Raw genomic sequence first — 22,736 nt, forward strand, 5'->3', positions numbered from 1 at the left:
CGTTTGCAGGGTCTGTGTGTATTCACTGGAGGAATCTCCTCACCCCTCCCCACCCACAGAGAGAGCATTTGTGCTGATCACGAGCTGCAGGCTGCAGGCCTTGCCCTGAGTCATGGCGAAGCGTTCCCGCCCCTCATTTCCCCCAGGATTTCAGAGGCCTTGAAGACAAGGCTCCTCCATGCTTTTCTCTCTGAGGGATCTAGCACAAAGGCTGTGGAGAATGGCAGATGTCTGTGAAAGGATTATCGCTGAATACAAATTCCAGCACAGTTTTAAGACAATGTCCTGGTGCCACTCCTGTAGGCCATGGTTCATAAGCTCAAAAGCCTTCCAGAGCCAGGCAGGTAATACACATGAAAGACACAAGATAGGAGTAGGGCCAGAGGGGTGGTGGAAATGGTGGAAAACTGGGAAGTTCATGTCGCATCACCTTAAAACATTTAGAAAGTCCACCATGTGCAGTGACTCAGGCCTGTGACCCCAGTGGTTTGGGAGGCCAAGGCAGGAAGGCTGCTTAAGCCCTGGAGTTCAAGATGAGCTTGGGCAATATAGTGAGATCCCAGGTCTATAAAATTTCTTTTTAAATTAGCTGGGCATGGTGCTGCACGTCTGTAGTCCCAGCTACTCTGGGAGCTGAGGTGGAAGGATCACTTGTATCCTAGAGGTTGAGGCTGCAGTGAGCTATGATCACACCACTACACTCCAGCCTGGGTGACAGAGTCATACCTCAACCTTAAATTAAAAAAAAAAACTCTTCGGCAGCCAAATATCCAGCTATGGAGGCATGAAAATGTTGGCCGGGCATCGTGGCTCACGCCTGTAATCCTAGTACTTTGGGAGGCTGAGGCGGGTAACTCACCTGAGGTCAGGAGCTCAAGGCCAGCCTGACCAACATGGGGAAACTCTACTAAAATTAGCTTGGCATGGTGGCGCATGCCTGTAATCCCAGTTACTCGGGAGGCTGAGGCAGGAGAATCACTTGAACCCAGGAGGCAGAGGTTGTGGTGAGCCGAGATCACGCCACTGCACTCCAGCCTGGGCAACAAGAGCAAAACTCCATCTCAGAAAAAAAAAAAAGTTAATAAGTTAATTCCAAATATTCAAACTAGTTTTGAAGTTCAGCTCTTTTTTTTTCTTTTTTTTTGAGACAGGGTCTCATTCTGTTGCCCAGGCTGGAGTGCAGTGGTGAGATCATAGCTCATTGCAGCCTCCAACTCTTGAGCTCAAGCAATCCTCTTGCCTCAGCCTCCCCAGTAGGTGGAACCAGAGGCGTGCCACCACACCCAGCTAATTTTTTTTCCAGAGATGGGCTCTCCCTATGCTGCCCAGGTCGGTCTCAAACTCCTAGGCTCAAGTGATCCTCCCCACTTGGCCTCCCAAAGGGCTGGGATTAGAGGCATGAGCCAGGCCTCAGCTCTTCTCTTGAATTCACTGAGCCATGGTAGAAATGGATAGGAGCGCATCACCTGAGCACCAAATGATTTCCCTGAAATGTGATGAAATTCCCTTCAGCAGCTCTCAGTCATGGCCTGATCCCACCTGCATCCACCACTGAACTTCAGTTTGGTATGATCTGCTGTATAGGATACTTATGTGTGTGCATACATGGGGTGGGGGGTAGGAGGGAGTTCTCTACCAAGTTTAATCTGATTTCATGACTAGATTAGGGGTCTACCTTGGAAGTTGGGAGACTGAGCATTTTACGGCCTTGCTAACCCTCACTCCTACACAAACACGATGATAGACCTGTAGAACCGGCTACATGATTTGTGGGGCCCAGTACAAAATAAAAATGCCAAGTCACTTGTTCAAAATTGATTACTGGCCAGGTGCAGTGGCTCACGCCTGTAGTCCAAGCACTTTGGGAGGCCAAGACAGGAGGATCACTTGAGGCCAGGAGTTCAAGCCCAGCCTGGGCAACGTGGTAAGACCCCATCTCTGCAAAAACTGAAAAAACGAGCCAGGCGGGGCGGTGTGTGCCTGTAGTCTCAGCTACTTGGGAGGCTGAGGCAGGAGAATAGCTTGAGCCTGGGAAGTCGGGGCTGTAGCAAGTTGTGATTGTGCCACTGTACTCTAGCCTGGGTTTCGAGCAAGACTCTGTCTTTAAAAAACAAACAAACAGGCCGGGCGCGGTGGCTCACGCCTGTAATCCCAGCACTTTGGGAGGCCGAGGTGGGTGGATCACGATGTCAAGAGATCGAGACCATCCTGGTCAACATAGTGAAACCCCGTCTCTACTAAAAATACAAAAAATCAGCTGGGCATGGTGGCGCGTGCCTGTAATCCCAGCTACTCAGGAGGCTGAGGCAGGAGAATTGCCTGAACCCAGGAGGTGGAGGTTGCCGTGAGCCGAGATCGTGCCATTGCACTCCAGCCTGGGCAACAAGAGCGAAACTCCGCCCAAAAAAAAAAAAAAAAAAAAAAAAAAAAAAAAAAAAAAATTGATTACTTGAAGATGACAACAGCAGACCATTAAACCAAGCTTCAGGCCCTGTGACTGCATGGGTTACAAGCCCCTGAAACCCTACCTTAGAACCTGTAGTGCTCCGGCAGGGCTAAGACTGAAGAACTCTCTTAGGTAATTATCACCCCCCTCCTAGATGACTAACGAGTCTTCATTAACCTCTAGTTATCATTAAGCCTTTTCTCAACTGGCTTTGCTGGAGACTTCCTTCCCTCAGGAAGCTCTGACCTCAGGATCTGCCATTATTATTATTATTTTATTATTATTTTAGATGGACTCTTGCTCTTGTTGCCCAGGCTGGAGTGCAATGGCACGATCTCGGCTCACTGCAACCTCTGCGTCCTACGTTTAAGCAGATTCTCCTACCTCAGCCTCCAGAGTAGCTGGGACAACAGGCACCCCTACCACCATGCCTGGCTATTTTTTTTGAATATTAGTAGAGACAGGGTTTCACCATGTTGGCCAGACCAGGAGTCTCGAACTCCTGACCTCAGGTGATCTGCCTGAGTCAGCCTGCCAAAGTGCTGCTGCCACTGTTCTTGTTAGTTTGCCCAGTGCTGGGGAGGACCGGGGGAGGCATGGCTCAGGGGTCACAGTTCACACACTCTGGCATCACTTCTCCCAGCTGGCTCCTCTGGGAGGCTCACAGCCTTCCTGGCTCCTGCTGGTTGTAGGACAGTGGGAAGTGTCACTGGAATGCTCTCATTCCGGAAGTGGGAGGATGACCCTGGGCACACCCCCCAAGGCGTGCAGGAATTCCTGCGAGTATCTTTAGTCAGAAGCCCCTTTCGTTTTCTCAAGTTCATCTTTGTTGACTTAGGGGGCTCTGGAGTGTGGATGGGGGTGACCCAGTTGGGTGTTGCAGGTGCCAGCCCTTCACTGCTCCTGGGAGCCCTGGCCTGTCCCTGTGGCCTCCCTGGTTCTGGTATCAGACAGACCCATGGACACCATCGGCCCAGCCTGCCTTCCTCTCCCCATCCTGGTTCCTGTGTTTGCTGGTTTCTGATCAACACAGGTGATGAGCATTTGTACCAAGCCTTAGGGTTGTGAGAGGAAAATAAATCTTGGACCCATAATCACTAAAGGGAACAGTTAGGCTGGGAACTGCAGTCAGGCAAATCTGCCTCTCATTTTATTCCTAAATAAGGTAGCTACAAAAATTTTTTTTTTGAGATGGAGTTTCACTCTTGTTACCCAGGCTGGAGTGCAATGGCACAATCTCGGCTCACCACAACCTCCGCCTCCTGGGTTCAAGCAATTCTCCTGCCTCAGCCTCCTGAGTAGCTGGGACTACAGGCGCGTGCCACTATGCCCAGCTAATTTTTGTATTTTTAGAGACAGGGTTTCACCATGTTGACCAGGATAGTCTCGATCTCTTGACCTCGTGATCCACCTGCCTTGGCCTCCCAAAGTGCTGGGATTATAGGCATGAGCCACCACGCCCGGCCAAATATTTTTTTTTTTAAAAGAGCTACATGCCTCTCTCACAATTTGCCTACTAGGAAATTCCTTGTGTGCCCTGAGATCTTTACCCTGAACCAGTACTGTCATTTTATTCGTAAATGAGGTAGCTACAAAAATATTGTGTGTGTGCGTGTGTGTGTGTTTTCTTGAGATGGTCTTGCTCTGTCACCCAGGCTGGAGTGCAGTGGTATGATCTTGGCTCACTGCCTCCTGGGTTCAAGTGATTCTCCTGCCTTAGCCTCCCCAGTAGTTAGGATTACAGGCACCCGCCACCATGCTTGGTGAATTTTTGCATTTTTAGTAGAGATGGGGTTTCACCATGTTGGCCAGGCTGGTCTCAAACTCCTGACCTCAGGTGATCTACCTGCCTCGACCTCCCAAAGTTCTGGGGTTACAGGAGTGAGCCACCATGCCCGGCCTCCTTTAAATATTGAAATCCTCAAAATCACCTTTGGAGAAAGGCACAGACCTGCTTTCTGAGCACGTCCTTAGCCTTGGTAAAATAAACATGTCAACTGATTGACCTGTCTCAGACACTTTTTCATTTACAGGCTGCACCCAGGGCCTCGTGTACACTGGGGGGCTTCATTTCCCCTTCCTCAGGTTCCCAAGAGGTCGCCAGCCGCTGAGCGGCACTTGCCTCATTCCTGCATGAACAGTTTTCCCCCAGCCCTTCTCAGTGGATCACCAAGATGCACCCTGACCCCAAGGGGCAACCCCCTTCCTTCTGAGGAGTTAGGGAATGTGGGGCAGGATAGGTGCTGTGGAGTCTCTGGGGGTATACGCAGTACACACAATGCCAAACCACCACTTCAAGTGGCAATTCTCTGCAGCTGTCTCTGAGCTCCAGAGGTGACCTTGAACCCTGAGGAGCCCAAGACAACACATGGGACAATGAGAACCTGAGAGTCGTAGGGATACCTGGGTTGGGGTCAACAGACCTGGGTTCTGGTCCTACCTGGCAGGCAGAGTATGGTCCCCTGAAGATGCCCGTGTCCTAATTCCTGAAGCCTGTTGAGTAGGTTGACTCACGTGGCTGAAGGATCTTTGCATACGGGATTAAGTGAAAGCTGGTGAGCTGGGGGACTGCCTTGATTAGCCAGCTGAGTTCAATGGAATCACCAGCATCTTTGCAAGAGCGAGGCGGAGAGCCAGAGAACAAGAGGCTGTGAGTGATGAGAGCGCTGGCTGGGAACACAGCCCCAAACCACCTGGGTAGCTGCAGGGGGCTGGAAGAGGCGAGGAAACAGGTTCTTCCCTGGAGCTTCCAGAAGGATCGCAGCCCCTCCAATGCCTTGATTTTAGCCCATTTGGGGACCCATTTTGGATTTCTCTTTTTTGAGATCAGGTCTCGCTCTGTTGCCCAGGCTGGACAAGAGTGAGCCATTGGACCCAGTTGGCTTTCAAATATTTAAAAGACAATTTAAAGCAGCAGGATGCTTGAATCAGTTGAAATCACCTGTGGAAGCCCAACGTGAAACAGAGGAAAGGGGAGATTCACTGGTGAAGCCGGGGACCCGCTGCCCAGCAGAGCAGGAGGAGCAGCACTGGCAGAGGTGGGGCTGAGGTATCTGGGAGAATGCCAAGCGCAACATCAACCCAGGCTGCCTGAGAAATCAAAGCATCGTTAAAAAAAAAAATAAGCTCAATGGGCTAGGATGACTACTCCCTTGTTAAAAGTAACTTCAGGACTAGACAAAACAAACCCAGAACTGGAGGAGGATTATTAAACGTGAATTTGTGCGGTACAGCAAAGTTTTTTCCCTTGATCACTTCATGAAGGACTACATAGAGCAAAATGAAAGCGTGTGTGTGTGTGTGTGTGTGTGTGTGTGTGTGTGTGTGTGTGTATTTTTTCTCTCCTTAGTACTGCTATACTAAGCATCAAGGAGGAGCTTGTTAAAAATGCAAATTCCGGCCGGGCGCGGTGGCTCACGCCTGTAATCCAAACACTTTGGAGGCCAAGGTGGGTGGATCACCTGAGGTCAGGAGTTCAAGACCAGCCTGACCAACATGGTGAAACCCCGTCTTTAAAAAAAAAAAAAAATTAAAAAAAAATGCAAATTCCAGTGGGCACAGTGGCTCACGCCTGTATCCAGCACTTTGGGAGGCCAAGGTGGGTGGATCACAAGGCCAAGAGATCAAGACTATCCTGGCTAATGTGGTGAAACTCTACTAAAAATGCAAGAATTAGCTGGGCATGGTGGCATGCACCTGTAGTCCCAGCAATTTGGGAGGCTGAGGCAGGAGAATTGTTTGAACCTAGGAGGTGAAGGTTGCAGTGGGCTGAGATCACGCCACTGCACTCCAGCCTGGCAACAGACCAAGACTCAGTCTCAAATAAATAAATAAAATAAAAATGGAAATTCCTGTATTCCTCCAACCCAGAGATTCTACTGCAGCACAGTGGGCCTGGGACATTCCAGGTGGTTCTAATATGAATTGTTCCAGAGAGAAATTTTGACAAGCAGTGAGGCTTGTATTTGAGCTGCCAAAGTGAAGACAGTATTCCAGGGCCTTAATACTACTTTTTGTTTTCTGCAATGCTTTCCCTCCACAAAGTTTTATGAGGAAAATACATAATCATTCTCTAATCACAATAAAAATAATTATTGTTAGTGTTGTGTAGAGTTATGTGGTGTTAGCTCTCGACATATTGTAATCCAATTAAATCATTTATTTCTGAAATTAATAAGCCCTCTGTTTCCTCTGCCTGTTTCAAATAGCTTGAGGAAGGCTGGGTGCGGTGGCTTATGCCAGTCATCTCAACACTTTGGGAGGCTGAGCAGGGAGGGTTGCTTTCATTCAAAAGAGACCACTGTGGGCAACATAGTAAAATCCTGTCTCTAAAAAGTGGAAAAAAAAATTGGTTGGGTGTGGTGGCAGATGCCTGCAGTCCTAACTACTCAGGAGCCTGAGGTTTGGGGATCACGAGTCTTGGAAGTGGAGGCTGCAGGGAGCTGCGATCATGCCCCTGTACTCCAGCCTGGGCAACAGAGCCAGATCGTCTCCAGAATAAATACATGAATACAAATCAAAATTGCTTGAGGAGTCACAGGTTCACATATTTCTCTGCTGTCAGAATAGGTGAAGTTGAGAGAAGGTGGGATTTTTTCACTTGTTCTGAGAGACAGTGATAGAGGAACAGAGACACAGAGACAGGTCCCACCTTTTCCAGGGTCCTTTGACTCCTCCCATTGCTCCTTTGTGTCCTCCCGAAGCCAACCCTGCTCAGGGCGGCCAGAACTCGGCCACGGGGCACCAGGCTGCTGGGGACATTCTGAGTTTGCAGCAAGTCGCTCAGGTCCTACTAATAAGGTTGGGTTCTCCAGCTTACGCCCACTGCCCCACACTGCTCATCCTCTCCAGCCTGGGATCCCTCTTTGCTCTGTGCCTTCTCCGGTTCATCTCGCTGTCAGTCCCCTGCATCTGGGCGGAGAGTGGGGAAACTCCGTGTTGCAGGCTACATGGAGGGGACCGGCTGGTGTTCAAGAGCTGACCTTCTGGGCAAAGGCCCCGGGCTCACAACGTTCCCTCCTCTGAGCAGGTGCAGCTCTGTACCAGGGTGTGAGCTCGGCTGGTGCAGCAGGTGGGACCTGTCTCTGTGTCTCTGTGTTCCTCTATCACTGTCTCTCAGAACCAGGTGCACCTGGGCAGGGCACCAAACTGCCCCAGCCTTGCTGTCCCCAGCCTTGCTGCCCCCCAGCCTTGCTGTCCCCGCAGCTTTGCTCCCCCAGCCTTGCTGCCCCCCCAGCCTTGCTGCCCTCCCAGCCCTGTCCACGTGCTCAGCCCCTTTCTCCGAAGTCTTTCTAACATTCTGTTGGAATAACTAATTGGGGGTCTGAGACCGGCCGCACCAGGGCCCTGGTTTCTATGTCAGCAAACACAAACCCAAGTCAGCGTTCAGGGCCACATTCTGGGCCCATCAGAAACTGCCTGCTGCCTTTAACTAGGGACCACGTGCTGGGACACGCATCTCAGGCTCTGCTCCACTGTGACGGATCAGAGCACTGTCTGCTTCTGCGTTCACCCCAGGGAGCTCCTCTCTCAGACCTCAAACCACCTGGAGAGGCCTGATTCACAATGACTGTTTGCTCAAATAATCTCTTTAATATTTCCTGGGCCTCAGTTTACCTTCTGGGTGTTCCCATGCTAATTCTGGGCTCCCTCCACCTTCTTGGTAGGAAAGAAACTCTCTTCTTCCCTGAGGATGGGCTCCCTGTGCAGCCCTTCCAGAAGAAGGACATGGTATTTTCTTCCACACCTTGGGGTCTAGGAAAAGGCAACAGGGGTTCTTGCATCTTCTTTGTAAGTGTGACTTCCAAAGCATTCCTTTTATTTTTTATTATTTTTTATATTTTTGAGATGGAGTTTCACTCTGTCGCCCAGGCTGTAGAGCAGTGGTGCAGTCGCAGTCCTGAAGTCTTGCTTTGTCATTCCTTTCATTTAAAAAAAAAAAAAAAAAAAAGAACATTTTTCTTTGTAACATCTAGCTTCGGCATGTGATGAGATACAGGAGGCTTTTCTCTTCCTCCTCCACCTCCTCCCCGAAGGATGCTTCCTGCTTCCCCCTAAGATTCTTCCACCTGCTCGGCTGTCCTCTTTCATGGGGGCCTGATTCATTCTTTCCACTTCCATTCCTGCCTCAGTCCTAGGATACCATCTGTAAAGACAATCCAGTTCATAACCCTGAACTCCTTACCCCCAGCGACCTTCATGTCCATACCACTTCCCAGTCCCACTGTCTCCTAGACCTTCTACCCCACCTGAGAAATTCAAACCACCACAGCCCTATGCTGCCACCACAGCTCTATGATCCTGGCTGTCCTGAGCCTAATGAGTGATAAATTTGATGGGGTGACCCAGTGACTTCATACTGGGCCACTAGGCAAGGGCTGTCCCAGATTAAATATCTCAGCTCTGAATGTCAAGAAATTAGGAACTCGAACATCAGAAGGGAGAGGGCTTTCAGGCAAGAGGGAAGGTGTGTTCAGGGAATAGAAGTTCAAGATCAGCCCAAACAAAATGCAATTAGCAGTGTACTTTTGTGCCCTACCAAATACATTTTTAAGAAGCCTTATTATTCATATCTTCACTCAATGTACTATTTAAAGTCAGAGTCAACTGCAGAGAGATACAGTTAAGCGATGGCAGACATGACTGAGCTGCTGAATGCAAGAGTCAGTGCAGATGACATTTTTTTTCCTAGGAAATTAATTTGCCATCGAGGTTGGGTGCAGTGGTTCACATATCCCAGCACTTTGGGAGGCCCAGGTGGGTGGATCACCTGAGGTCAGGAGTTCGAGACCAACCTGGCCAACATGGTGAAACCTCATCTCTACTAAAAATACTAAGTTAGCTACGCATGGTGGTGTGCACCTGTAATCCCAGCTACTCGGGAGGCTAAGGCAGGAGAATCGCTTGAACCCAGGAGGCGGAGGATGCAATGAGCCAAGATCATGTCACTGCACTCCAGCCTGGGCGACAGAGCAAGACTCTATCTCAAAAAACAAAACAAAACAAAACCTGTCATCTTTTCTAGGCAGGAATTGTTCCTCTTCCTATTCTCCAGGTAGGAAAGAAGAAGAGAAAACCAAATGCAAATCCAAACCAAGAAACTGAACCAAACTCCAAATATCCACCTCACCACAAATGACCACTGTTACTCACTAGCTCCATCTATTGGAGGACGGACGGCCATCAGGCTATCACAACATCATATTCGCCAGTCATTGGAGCAAAAAATCAGCTAGGAGGTGAGGTTTAGCAAAGAATACTCAAAGGACTCCACCCTTCCTCCTTGATTGTTTGTTTGGACTAGCCTTGCAATTAAAGGCTAAAAATATGCCATTGTTTGGCCAATTCACCTCCTATGGACTGAATTGGGTCCTGCCCCAAATTCGTTAAGTTGAAGCCCTGAGCCCCCATGTGGCTGTGTCGGAAATGGGGCCTTTCAGGAGATGGTTATGGTTAAATGAGGTTGAAAGAGTGGAGCCTTGACCCCATAATACTAGCATCCTTACAAGAAGAGGAAGAGACATCAGTGAACCCTCCAACACGGGAGGACACAGGAGAAGGCGGCCAGCCGCAAGCCTGCACAACAGCCCTTGCCAGACGCCAACCACACTGGCACCTTGATCTTGGACTTTCAGCCTTTAGAACTGTGAGAAAATAAACATCTGTTGTTCTAGTCACCCAGTCTATGTTATTTTGTTTTGACAGCCCAAGCTAAGACGTCCCTCACCTCTAGTTGTCACGGAGAGGGTGCAGTGAAATGAGGAAAGAAAGGAGCTTGACTTCTTCCCTTCCCCTGCCAATCCAGTGCTGGAAAAGTAGCTGTGGTGGCTTAAGAATTTAGCATAGAATCAAAACCAATTCTCCCTTTTTCATGATTTGGAATTAATGTATTATTTAGACCCAAAGTTTAGCAACATATTGATATTTTTAATCTTTTTTTTAAATGTATGCCTGGCTATTTGAATGTTTAATGAATGAATAAATGAATGTATGGAAATGATGCCATGGACCTCATCATAGAGAAGACCTGTATATTGCCACCTTTCACCTGGTTTTCCCCTAGTGTTGAGGTTAGCTCTATACAGGTATTTAACCAACCAAGACCCGGCTTGTATGAAGTGTGTGTATATCGTCTAGACGCTCACCCAAAAGGCAGCGCAGCACAATCATCAGGGCTGAAGGGTGACTTTAGTGGGCTCTGAGAACCTTTGCCTTCAAGGACTCCTTCTTCCATTAAAAAAATTAAAAATGGCTGGGTGCAGTGGCTCACACCTGTAATCCCAGCAATTTGGGAGTCCAAGGCAGGTGGATCACAAGGTCAGGAGTTCGAGACCAGCCTGGCCAACATAGTGAAACCCCGTCTCTACTAAAGATACAAACAATTACCCAGGTGTGGTTGCGTGTGCCTATAGTCCCAGCTACTCAGGAGGCTGAGGCAGGAGAATTGCTTGCACCTGGGAGGTGGAGGTTGCAGTGAGCCAAGATCACGCCACTGTACTCCAGAATGGGCGCCAGGGCGATACTTGGTCTCAAAAAAAAAAAAGAATTAAAATAATCTTTTGATGACTGCATTCTTCTGATTGGAAAAGAAAGAAACATGAAAACATCTTCATGAGCCCATGAAAGTATCAGGAGCCCTGAGTGCTGTGCCTCAGGGGAAGTTTCCCCAGGCAGAGGCCAGCTCCCTGCTTCTGGTGCCTGAATCCTGCTTGAAATACTAGCAGGACTTGAAGCAGGAGTGGCCTCGAGAAACAGACCTCTCTGACCCCGAACTAGAAAAGGAATAAGGGGTTTTACTATTACAGCCTGGGAGCAAGGCTTTATGTTTTGTCCAAATGGCCAAGCTCCTCTAACAAAGAGAAGCTCTGCCTTTATATAGGCTCACACTCTAGATATTACACATGAAGGGATCTTAGGTTTACAGCCTTAAAAATTACAAGTGAAAGGGTCTTGGGTTTACAGCTTTAGAAATCACATATGAAATGTTTCTGATCTCCAAATGGAGGAGTGGGGTGGGGGTTTGATCTTATTTAAGTAAAAACAGTGTCTTCTGGAGAGATTCCCCCATATCACGCCTGCTATCTATAGGAAGGTGGTTTAGGACACAGTCTTTTCTTCTGTTGAAATGCAGTGTGGAGGTCAAGGGGGAGGTGATCCCAGATGCCTGGGTCTCCTTCCTTAGACTCAGGCATCAGGTGTTGTCTGTGAGATGTGGGGACAATCACTTAGTGTCCTTAGCTATACAAATGAGAGAAATACAGAGAAATTAAATCCAGAGAAAGCTTCCGTGTGAGCCAGAAACTTCTTTGAATGGGGCAGGTGGTAGTGGGGGAGAGACTTTGCTGAGCTTCTTACAATGGAATGTACTGGAGGAACTTGAAGGTGCCCTGTGGGCGGGACAGCGAGGGCTGGATTGAAGGAAGGTGATAGAGTTCATCTGCCCCACGAACTGGGGGGTTGAGTACAGAAATGTCCGAGGGAGAATCTTATTAAGAGGCTGTCTCCTGTGCCAGGACATCCGGAGTCACACACCCATTGCTCCCTCGAGCTTCCTGAGAGTGGGGTGTTGTCAGGGAAGCTTCCACGTGCTGATTCTGCCCTGAGGTGGCCTTGGGTTTAGAACACATGTGATTGATTGCATCTGAGTTATGTGAGCAGCTCAGGGCTTGAGAATTCCCCAAAAGAGCTCCAGGCAGGAATAAAGTGGGACTCTGGCATCACTTGCAGGGTATGCAGTGTTTAACAATAAACTCACCGGCACCGATCGTCATCTAGGACAATGGTCTCACCTGCGGGGATTTTGCTTTTCTCTCCTAGGGGACGTTTCTCAGTGTCTGGAGACATTTGTGGGTGTCATGGCTGGCAGGGGAGAGGCCGGGGGTGCTGCTCAACATCCTGCCAAGCCTGGGAGAGCCCCCACAACAAAAAACCATCTGGCCTGAAAGGTCCACGGGGCCAAGGTGGAGAAACCCTGCCCCAGACCCCAGGGGTGAACCATCAGCAATCTTCGCGGGGTGCTCTGAGGTCCGCAGGCTCTATTTCAAAAAATAAAAAGCAAACAATTACCTTTGTGAACTTCTTTCTCTCCACTGTCTCAGCTGAACTGACATCTAGCTAACTGCTATATAAGCTGCTAGACGAGTTACTCTTAGTTTCAGGACTGAAAAGCCAAAATGCTTTTCCCGACTAAAGAACTAGCAGCGAGTCACGCGGCTAATTTTTCCACCTAGAGATAAATACCCACTGCCCTCTGCTGGAGAATTTTATAACTGCTGCATTGAGTGTTGAGAAAAGAAGTAATTGTTGCAGGTCATTCTCCGACCACTGACTTTTTCCTTTGAACATGTGATTGGGTGGAGAGTATATGGCTTATATGACCAATTTCCTTCTGGTGTGGTACCCTATACATTCAGATGTTATTTGATAATGATTAGTTATTCCTGTTCCTTCTCTATAAGCACAGAAGTCATGAAACAAGAGCAAAGCTTAATGAGAGAAACAATGGAAGCAGATCCTAGGGGGTGCTTTTCAGATGTTTGATTGCTTAAGAATTATAGGCCATGGCTGGGCATGATGGCTTACACCTGTAACTCCCGCACTTTGGGAGGCCAAGGAGGGCTGATCACCGAGGTTGGGAGTTCCAGACCAGCCTGGCCAACATGGTGAAACCCCGTCTCTACTAAAAATACAAAAATTAGCCAGGTATGGTGGTGGGTGGCTGTAATCCCAGCTACTCGGGAGGCTGAGGCAGGAGGATTGCTTGAGCCCAGGAGGGTGAGGCTGCAGTGAGCTGTGATTGCACCACTGCACTCTAGACTGGTGACAGAGTGAGACCCTATCTCTAAAATAAAAAATAAATACATAAAATTATGGAATTTTTTTTCTACGAAAATAAAAACATTTTAAAATTGTTTTTTAAAAATTTGTTTCACATAATCATTATTATACTATAGATAAAAATGTGTTCTGCTGGCCACGTGAGGTGGCTCATGCCTGTAATCCCAGCACTTTGGGAGGCCGGGATAGGTGGATCACCTGAGGTCAGGAGTTTGAGACCAGCCTGGGCAACATGGTAAAACCCCATCTCTACTAAAAATATAAAAATTAGCCGGGCATGGTGGCGGGCACCTGTAATCCCAGCTACTTGGGAGGCTGAGGCAGGAGAATCACTTGAACTTAGGAGGAGGAGGTTGCAGTGAGCGGAGATTATGCCTTTGCACTCCAGCCTGGGCGACAGAGTAAGACTCTGTCCCTCCCCTCCAAAAAAAAAAAATATGTGTTCTGCTTTTCTTCTCTCTAAACATCTCTCCATGTATCATGGGCACATTTTTTGTTACTTTGAGGGGTATACCGATGCCTTTTCCAGGGGAGGACTTGTGAGCCCAGATGCTGCCTCAGCTGCCACACCTCAGGGATTGTCTCCACGCCAGGGAGCCAGCTGGGCCAGGTGTGTGCCCCTCCCAGCACAGCCTTCATCCATGACTGGCAGAGGCTGGGGATGAAGGCCTGGCCATTCCGGTCCAATATGGAGGCGCTCCAATGGGTCATTTCAGCTCCAGAACTCAGGGGTGTGCTCCTCAGAGGTGAGTCCCGCTATCTACCTTGTGTGTCTCTTTCCAGGGCTGGGCTGTGCCTCTACCAGTATAGATACTGTGACAGTTCATTTTATGTGACAACTTGACTGGGCCACAGGATGCCCAGCTTGTTGCTGGTTAGACATCACTTCACTTCACTTTTCTTTTCTTTCTTTTTTTTTTTTTTTTTTGAGATGGAGTTTCCCTTTTGTTGCCCAGGCTGGAGTGCAACAGCACGAGCTCAGCTCACTGCAACATCTGCCTCCGAGGTTCAAGCAATTCTCCTGCCTCAGCCTCCCAAGTGGCTGGGATTATAGGCATGCACCACCACACCCAGCTCATTTTTTGTATTTTTAGTAGAGACGGGGTTTCACCACGTTAGCCAGGCTGGTCTCGAGCTCCTGACTGCAGGTGATCTGGCTACCTTGACACAGGCAAAGTTCTAACTGGATGTTATTGATGTGAATCTTCTTAGGTATTAAAGAAAGAGACAATGTCACTTGGAAGAGAAGCCATGATCAGACGGTGTCCATGGATAGATCTCATCCTCATAGGGCTGAGAAACCAGATAATAGGATTATTACTTGATGCTGCTTGATGGAAAAATAAACTGTCTTTGCTGAAAACTCTTTGCCTTATTAAAGGTCCCGAATCTTTCACTTGCTGACCTATAAAACAGAACTTACCTGGGTTCCTGGCAGAAGGAGTCTCCCAGATCCTTAGCCAAAATTACTCTCAAAACAATGACATAATTTGAACGTCTCAAGGTCTCAACAAGCGGCCCTTTGGGGAACTGTGTTCTGGGAGAAACTTATCATTAAGCTAGACTTGAGGAGTGGTCAAGAGTTAGTATCCTTGGCTGGGCGCCGTGGCTCACCCTGTAATCCCAGCACTTTGGGAGGCTGAGGTGGATGGATCACGAGGTCAGGAGATCAAGACCATCCTGGCAAACATGGTGAAAGCTCATCTCTACTAAAAATACTGACATTAGCCCGGCGTGGCAGCGCGTGCCTGTAGTCCCAGCTACTTGGGAAGCTGAGGCAGGAAAATCGCTTGAATCAGGGAGGCACAGGCTGCAGTGGGCCAAGATTGTACCACTGCACTCCAGCCTGGGCGACAGAGCGAGACTATCTAAAAAAAAAAAAAAAGTTAGTATACTCTTGTAAAAATAACATTAAAATGTGGTCTGGGATTCACTTCAAAATAGTCTAGAGAGTGAGGAAGCATGAGCCAAGGTTGGCCATAAATTGAGAATTATTCAAGCAGGGTAAGGTATAAGTGGTGATTCATTAAACTTTTGAATTTTCCATATGTTTAAAGTTGTTTATAATCAAAATGTCTTTGAAAATGTGCCACTCTAGGCTGGGGGCGGTGGCTCATCCTGCAATCCCCGCACTTTGGGAGGCCAAGGCCGGTGGATCATTTGAGTTTGAAACCAGCCTGGCCAACCTGGCGAAACCCATCTCTATTAAAAGTACAAAAATTAGCTGGGCATGCTGGCACATGCCTGTAATCCCAGCTACTTGGGAAGCTGAGGCAAGAGAATCGCTTGAACCAAGGAGGTGGAGGTCATGGTGAGCCGAGATTGCGCAATTGCATGCCAGCCTGGGCAACAAAAGTGAAAATCTGTCTCAAAAAAAAAAAAAAAAAAGAGAGAGAGAATTGATGATACCTGTAATGCCAGCACTTTGGGAGGCTGAGGTGGGCAGATAGTCTGAGCCCAGAAGTTTGAGACCAGCCTGGGCAACATGTTGAAACCCCGCCTCTACAAAAAATAAGAAAATTAGGAGGCCACGGTAGTGTGCCTCTGCAGTCTCAGCTACTCAGGAGGCTGAGGTGGGAGGATCGCTTGAGCCTGGGAGGTCGAGGCTACAGTGATGATGCCACTGCACTCCAACCTGGGTGACAAAGCAAGACCCTGTCTCTAAACAAAAAGAAAGAATTGATGATACTGACATTGAGAAGAGTTGATGTTGATGCCAAAGAGTGGTAGAGACTTCAGGAATCCCCTCTGCATGCTTTCCTGCACCACTGTTTTAAGACAGTGCCTCTGCGAGCTGAAATAAACAGCCCATTAAGGCAACTGGACACTTCCTTCTGGCACCAGCTAGCTCCTGACTCTTCCGAGGCAGGCTTGTCATTGTTGTAAGCATCTGTCATCTCTAAAAGGTAAATCCTGGCGATTACTTCACCAACAAGTTCCCTATAACTTATTTTAAAAAGAAATAGAATCAAACTTGAAACGGGTCTTTAAGAGAATGGCACGGCATGATGTCTGCCGACAAGCCCTTAATTAGGGCCCAGCATTTGTCTGAATGATTACATGTGCCCCGGGGCAGCTGTCAGCACAGAGGACTATTGGAGTGGGATTATCCCGGCCTTTGCTGTTGTGAAGATGGATGGTTTCTAAGTGGAACCTCTTCTCCTCACAGTGACCAGGCATGATATTGAGTAAAATAATGGTCAGAAAGAACATCATCAGGCCCCTAATGAGAAGCTGTTGACAGAAAAATTGCTCTAACATTCATCAAAAAGCCAATAAATGCCAAAGAAGGAATCGGAGATGCAGCGGCTCATAAATCCCTTCTCCAGGCGCCTCTGGAGGGGAGTTTTTGGAAAATATACCTGCTCTGCCTGTTCCCTGAATGCTGCTAAATGCAATTCCAGAATCCTAGAACAGGTATGGGGCAGCTCATGCAGGTAGTTGTTGGGGGGTGTCCACAGAGGCCACTCCAGCCTTTGGTCAGGGGGCCTGAGCTTGGTACCAGGACTGGCTGGGCGATGGCTCACACCTGGAAATACCTGGAATCTCAGCACTTTGGGAGGCTGAGGCAGTTGGATCACTTGAGGTCAGGAGTTCGAGACCAACATGGCAAAACCCCATCTCTACTAAAAATAAAAAAATCAGCAGGGTGTAGGTAGTACATGCCTGCAGTCCCAGCTACTTGTGAGGCTGAGGCACTAGAATTCCTTAAAGCCTGGGGGCAGAGGATGCAGTGAGCCACTGCACTCCAGCCTGGGTGACAAACTCTGCCTCAAAAAAAAAAAAAAAAAAAAAAGACTTTGTTAGATTCAGGAATTCTTTATTAAAATACTATCCCAAGGACAGTGTTTCTCAAACTTCAGGTCTTTGCATGTCACCTTCATGATATTTTGGTCATATATTTTAATGCTTATATTTTTATTTATACTTTTTCCCTTAAATTGACCCACTTATAAAAACCTCATTTGCAGGAAGTTAGAGCTGTATAATCATGAGTTTGATGTGTTAGTTGATTTTTCTGATTGTGTTAGAATATTCAGAAAATGTTTTTTAAAAAGCTTCTCCTCTGTGCCACCTAAGGTTGTGTGTGCATCAGAATTGGAGCCCTAGGCTGGGAAACACTGGCCTGAGAGATGTGGGTCTATTAGCAGATGCTTCCTGTTTCTCAGCTTCAATCTGAGAACGGTTGGCCTTTAGTTGTTAACTATTTAATTCATCCACGATTCCTCTTGGTCTTTACCTTCCCTGAGCATTCTGGAGCTTTGGTATCACCAACAAACAAACAAACAAACAAACAAAACACCCGTAAAAAACAGTAGAAATGGTATCTGTTTAATTTGGGTGTAGAAATGGTATCTATTTAATTTGAGAAAAATGTAAACATTTAAGCACATAAAGAAAATAGCAAGTACTAGTATAGCCACTTTGGAAAACAGTCTGGGGGTTCCTGAAAATGTTAAACACCGAGTCACCCTATGACCCAATGTATCTACTCCTAGGTATTTATTCCAGAGAAGGCAGAACTTACAACCACACAGAAACCTATACATGGCGGTTCGCAGCAGCATTATTCACAGGAGCCAAAAAATGGAAACAATCCAAATGCCCAACAACCGATTAATAATAAAATCAGGAATAGCCACACAAGCAAATAGGATTCAGCAATAAAAAGGAATAAAGTGTGCAGACATGCTCCCACATGGATGAATCTTGAGCATTATGCCAAGTGAAAGAAGTCAGGCACAAAAGGACATTTATGGCATAATCCTGTTTATGTGAAATGTCCAGATTAGGTAAACTTACAGAGACGGAGAGTAGATGAGTGGTTGCCTGCTGCTGTGTGGCGTGGGAGGAAATGGGCAGAGACTGGTCATGGGTACAGGGTTTCTTTTGGGGGTGATGAAAATGTTCTACTTTTTTTTTTTTGAGACAGAGTCTCGCTCTATCACCCAGGCTGGAGATCCTGGCTCACTGCAATCTCCACCTCCTGGGTTCAAGTAATTCTCATATCAGCCTCTCAAGTAGTGGGGACTACAGGCACATGCCACCACGCTCAGCTAATTTTTGTATTTTTAGTAGAGATGGCATTTCACCATGTTGGCCAGGCTGGTCTCAAACTCCTGACCTCACTTGGCCTCCCAAAGTGCTGGGATTACAGGCGTAAGTCATCACGCCCAGCCATAATATTCTAAAATTGATTGTGGTAAATTACATAGCTCTGTAAATAAGTTAAAAATCACTGAATTGTATACTTTAGGTGGGTACATTATATGGTATTTGAATTGTATCTCAATAAAGCTATTATTTTGAAAAAAAGCAACAGTAATTCCTTCACCCAGAGTAGTCCATCATCCAAATGATATATAAGAGTGGAAGCCCTTTTCTCCACCCATATCCCCACTCTCTTACTCAAGAGATAATACCAACATAATGCAATGAATTACATGACCTGCTTTTATCATGTGCTCTTGCCTGTTTCATAAACGTTTTCTAGAACTTACTGTTAAGAGAAGCGAGGCCTCGTGTTTTGCATTGCTTTGACACGCTTCCTCTATGATATTGGTCTATTTGTATTTTCTTTTCTTTTTTTTTTTTTTTTTTTTTTATACGGAGGTTTATCACTCATGTTACCCAGGCTGGAGTGCAATGGTGCGATCTCGGCTCACTGCAACCTCCGCCTCCTGGGTTCAGGCAATTCTCCTGCCTCAGCCTCCTGAGTAGCTGGGACTACAGACGCGCGCCACCATGCCCAGCTAATTTTTTGTATTTTTAGTAGAGATGGGGTTTCACCATGTTGACCAGGATGGTCTCGATCTCTTGGCCTCGTGATCCACCCGCCTCGGCCTCCCACAGTGCTGGGATTACAGGCTTGAGCCACCGCGCCCGGCCCTATCTGTATTTTCTAATTCTTCTTGTCCCAACCAAAGTTAGAATTTATTCCCCCAGGAAAGCATCTATTTCATTCAGATTATCAAATATACATTATCAAATATGTATATACATTTGAATTTCCTGCCTCAGCCTCCCAAGTATCTGGGACTGTAGTCTAGCTATCACTATGCCTGGCTAATTTTTTGTATTTTTAGTAGAGATGGGGTTTCACCAAGTTGGCCTGGCTGGTCTCGAACTCCTGACCTCAGACACTTTTTACTTCAAAATGATAAAGCCACAAGCCTCCTGTCTGTTGGGTTGAGGAAAGTAGTCCTCTCAGACATTGGGATAACCCCCTTTTGATCCCAACTCTCCATCAAAAATCTCAAGCGGCTTCCCATTGGTTAGCAGTTGGCTTCAACTCCCTGGATTTTGCCTTGGAAATCTGGCCCCAGTGTAATTTTCTCTCACTGCCCATCACGTATCAAACACTCCAGCAACCCCTTCTAACCTCTGTCTTCCACTGCCTTCTCCCCTTGGGATGTCCTCTCTCACCTCTCCTGGTCCAGCCTATCCTATTCTTCAAAATGCGCTTCATGAAGTTTCTTCCGGCTCTCCAGCTGGAAGGAAACTCCACCTGGTCCCAACTCAGATGGCATCATTTATCTCTTTGCATCTGGGGACATTCTACCTTGAGTTCATTAGTTATTTATGATTTTATTATCTCCACCAAAAGCATCTATGATAGAGAATGCTTTAGGTTGAAGATATAGAAAACTCCATTCCAAATGGCTTAAGCCATTAGGATTACCTCACGTAATGAGGAGTCCAAAGATAGAGTGGTTCAGTCACATCATCGAAGGCTTGGCTTCTCCCCATCTTTCCATTCTGCCATCTTCACTAGGAAGGCTTTTGCCCTCTGCCTTCTTCTGAGTACAAGGTACCTGCAGCCACAACTCCAGAGAGAAGCCATTACTTCGATAGAGGACAGCCTCTAGGGTGGCCCTCATGAGCCCCCCAGCTCTTGGTGTCATCCCTTGTGTGATGTGGAACCTGGTACTTGCTTCTTACCAATGGCATATGGCAAAAGTGATGGACTTGCTGTGATGACACATATGTGCTCATGTTACATCCATGTCACCAGGAGACCCTCTCTCCCTTGCTGGCTTTGGTGAAGTGGCTTCCATGTTGTCAGCTGCCACATGGAGAGAGCCACATGTCAGGCAGCTGGGTGTGGCTTTTGCTCAGCAGGCATCATGACACTGAGGCCCTGTCTGGCAGCCTGCAAGGAACTGAATGCAGCCCACAGCCATTCGAGAATGGAAGTGAACCCTTCCCTAGTCAAGCCTCCGATGAGACTGCAGTACTGGTTGACCCTGGGATTCCATCTTTGTGAGACGCTGAAGCAGAGGACCCAGCTAAACTGTCTCTGGACTCCTGACCCCCAGAAACTGTAAGATTCAAAAACTGGTGTTATTTTAAGGTGTTAAGTTTGTGGCAATATGGTTACACAGTAATAGATAATGAATTGAACTTCCTTGAGTGATTTTCTTTTTCTTTTCTTTTTTTTTTTTTTTTTGAGATGGGGTCTTGCTCTGTCACCCAGGTTGGAGTGCAGTGGTACAATCTCTGCTCACTGTAGCCTTCACCTCCTGGACTCAAGTGATCCTCCCTCCTCAGCCTCCCAAGTAGCAGGGACCACAGGTGTATACCACCATGCCCAGCTAATTTTTTTTTCCATATTTTTGTAGAGTTGGGGTTTTGCCACATTGCCCAGGCTGCGAGTATTTTTTTTTTCAAGAAGCCTCCCAGTCATCTTTCTGGAATTATATCATGTGCTCACTCTTAATCTAGCCACTGGAAAATAGAATTACAGAATTTGACATAAACTAATCAAGGTTTACTTCTGAAAAAAATACATAGGGAAAATAGTTAAGTGTTACTATGACAAATAGGCAAATCCAAAACTTGTACATTTACAAGACAACTGGCCTGGTCACTTTAAATAGCCAATGTCATTAAAAAAGTGCATTGGACTGTTCTGAATTTTTTAACACTAACACATTTTTTAAAAGGCACTAAACAACCAAATGCAATGTGTGAAACTTGATTGAATCTTGGTTCAAAAAACTTTTTTAGGAACGAATGGGGAAATCTGAACATGGACTAGATAATTAATATTAAGGAGCTATTTTAAGTTTTCTTGGTTGAGACAGAGTATTACAGCTATGTGAGAGAACATCCTTATGTTTTAGAAGATATATACTAAAGTATTTAGGACTAAGGCATTATGACTTCAACAACTTATTTTTGAACTGTTTAGCCAAAAACTATTTACACACACACACACATACACACTAAAGCAAATATGGAAAAATGTTAATTGAATCTAGATGGTGGCTATGGCTGACAGTTGTACTATTTTTTTTCAACCTTTCTAACATTTTTTGTCATAGAAATCTGGACACAGACTCACCTCCTTGGGCTGGTAACTTGGTCTATAGATTCAGTGCAATCCCTATTAAAATCCCAGCAAGTTACTTTGTGGATATCAACAAACTGATTCTAGGGCGGGCACAGTGGCTCACACCTGTAATCCCAGCACCGTGGGAGGCCGAGGCAGGAGGATCATTTGAACTCGAGTTTGAGACCAGCCTGGGCAACATACTGAGACCCTGTCTTTACTAAAAATAAAAAATTAGCCAGGTGTGGTGGCATGCACCTGTAGTTCCAGCTTCTTGGGAGGTTTAAGTGGAAGGATCGCTTGAGCCCAGTAGGCTGGGGTTGCAATGAGCTATGGTCATGACACTACACTCCAGCTTGGGTGACAGAGCAAAACCCTATCTCTTTAAAAATTAAAAAAGAAAAGAAAAGAAAAGACGAAGACCACCTACTTCATAGGGCTGCCTGGCACAGTTTTAGGCTCACTAAATCACCATGTGCTTTTGTGTGGTAACTGACCTAAAGCCTCTGGTGTAGAATCAGTCAGGGAGCTGGTGTTCTTTCATTCACTTCATTTGTTTGTTTTCCAGGGTCACGCCAGCTCTCCAAAGATCTCTCAGCTAGGAGGACAGAAACAAATACCCATTTCACAGCGTAGCCCCTGAACTTGATGGGGTGGGGCTCAGCTCAGCTACCCCAAGAAGTAAACAGTGCAGAGGGAAAGACGAACATTCTAGGCTTTCCAAAAGCAATTTTCATGTGTGGTATCGGAAAATCTGTATTCACTATCCTGGTGGAAGGAAGCAGAGATACAAATAAACCCAGAATTTATATTTGCCTGGGGATAAATTATATGACACTGCAGGGTGGGTAGCAGATTTTCTTTCTGGATTACTTTCTGCACAGGCAGCCATTACAATTTTTTTTATTTTAGATGGGGTTTCACCGTGATGGCCAGGCTGGTCTTGAACTCCTGACCTCAGGTGATCCACCCGCCTCAGCCTCTCAAAGTGCTAGGATTACAGATGTGAGCCACCGCGCCTGGCATGCAGCCATTAAAATTTATAGCAGTCCCTGAGTGCACATCAGCTCAGGGCCTGGAAGCCAGCCTGGAGGCTGGGGGAGTTCATGGTTTGAGGGC

General features: G+C 47.0%; 1 protein-coding gene across 1 annotated transcript in view; it reads right to left on the reverse strand.

Moving 5' to 3' along the window:
- Positions 1-22,736, reverse strand: part of PROSER2 (proline and serine rich 2) — a 99,479-nt gene that overhangs the window by 65,390 nt on the left and 11,353 nt on the right. The window lies entirely within an intron of this gene.

Source organism: Sapajus apella, unplaced genomic scaffold (assembly GCF_009761245.1).
Source record: "Sapajus apella isolate SASKATOON/1434 unplaced genomic scaffold, GSC_monkey_1.0 scaffold53, whole genome shotgun sequence".
NCBI classification, from domain to species: domain Eukaryota; kingdom Metazoa; phylum Chordata; class Mammalia; order Primates; family Cebidae; genus Sapajus; species Sapajus apella.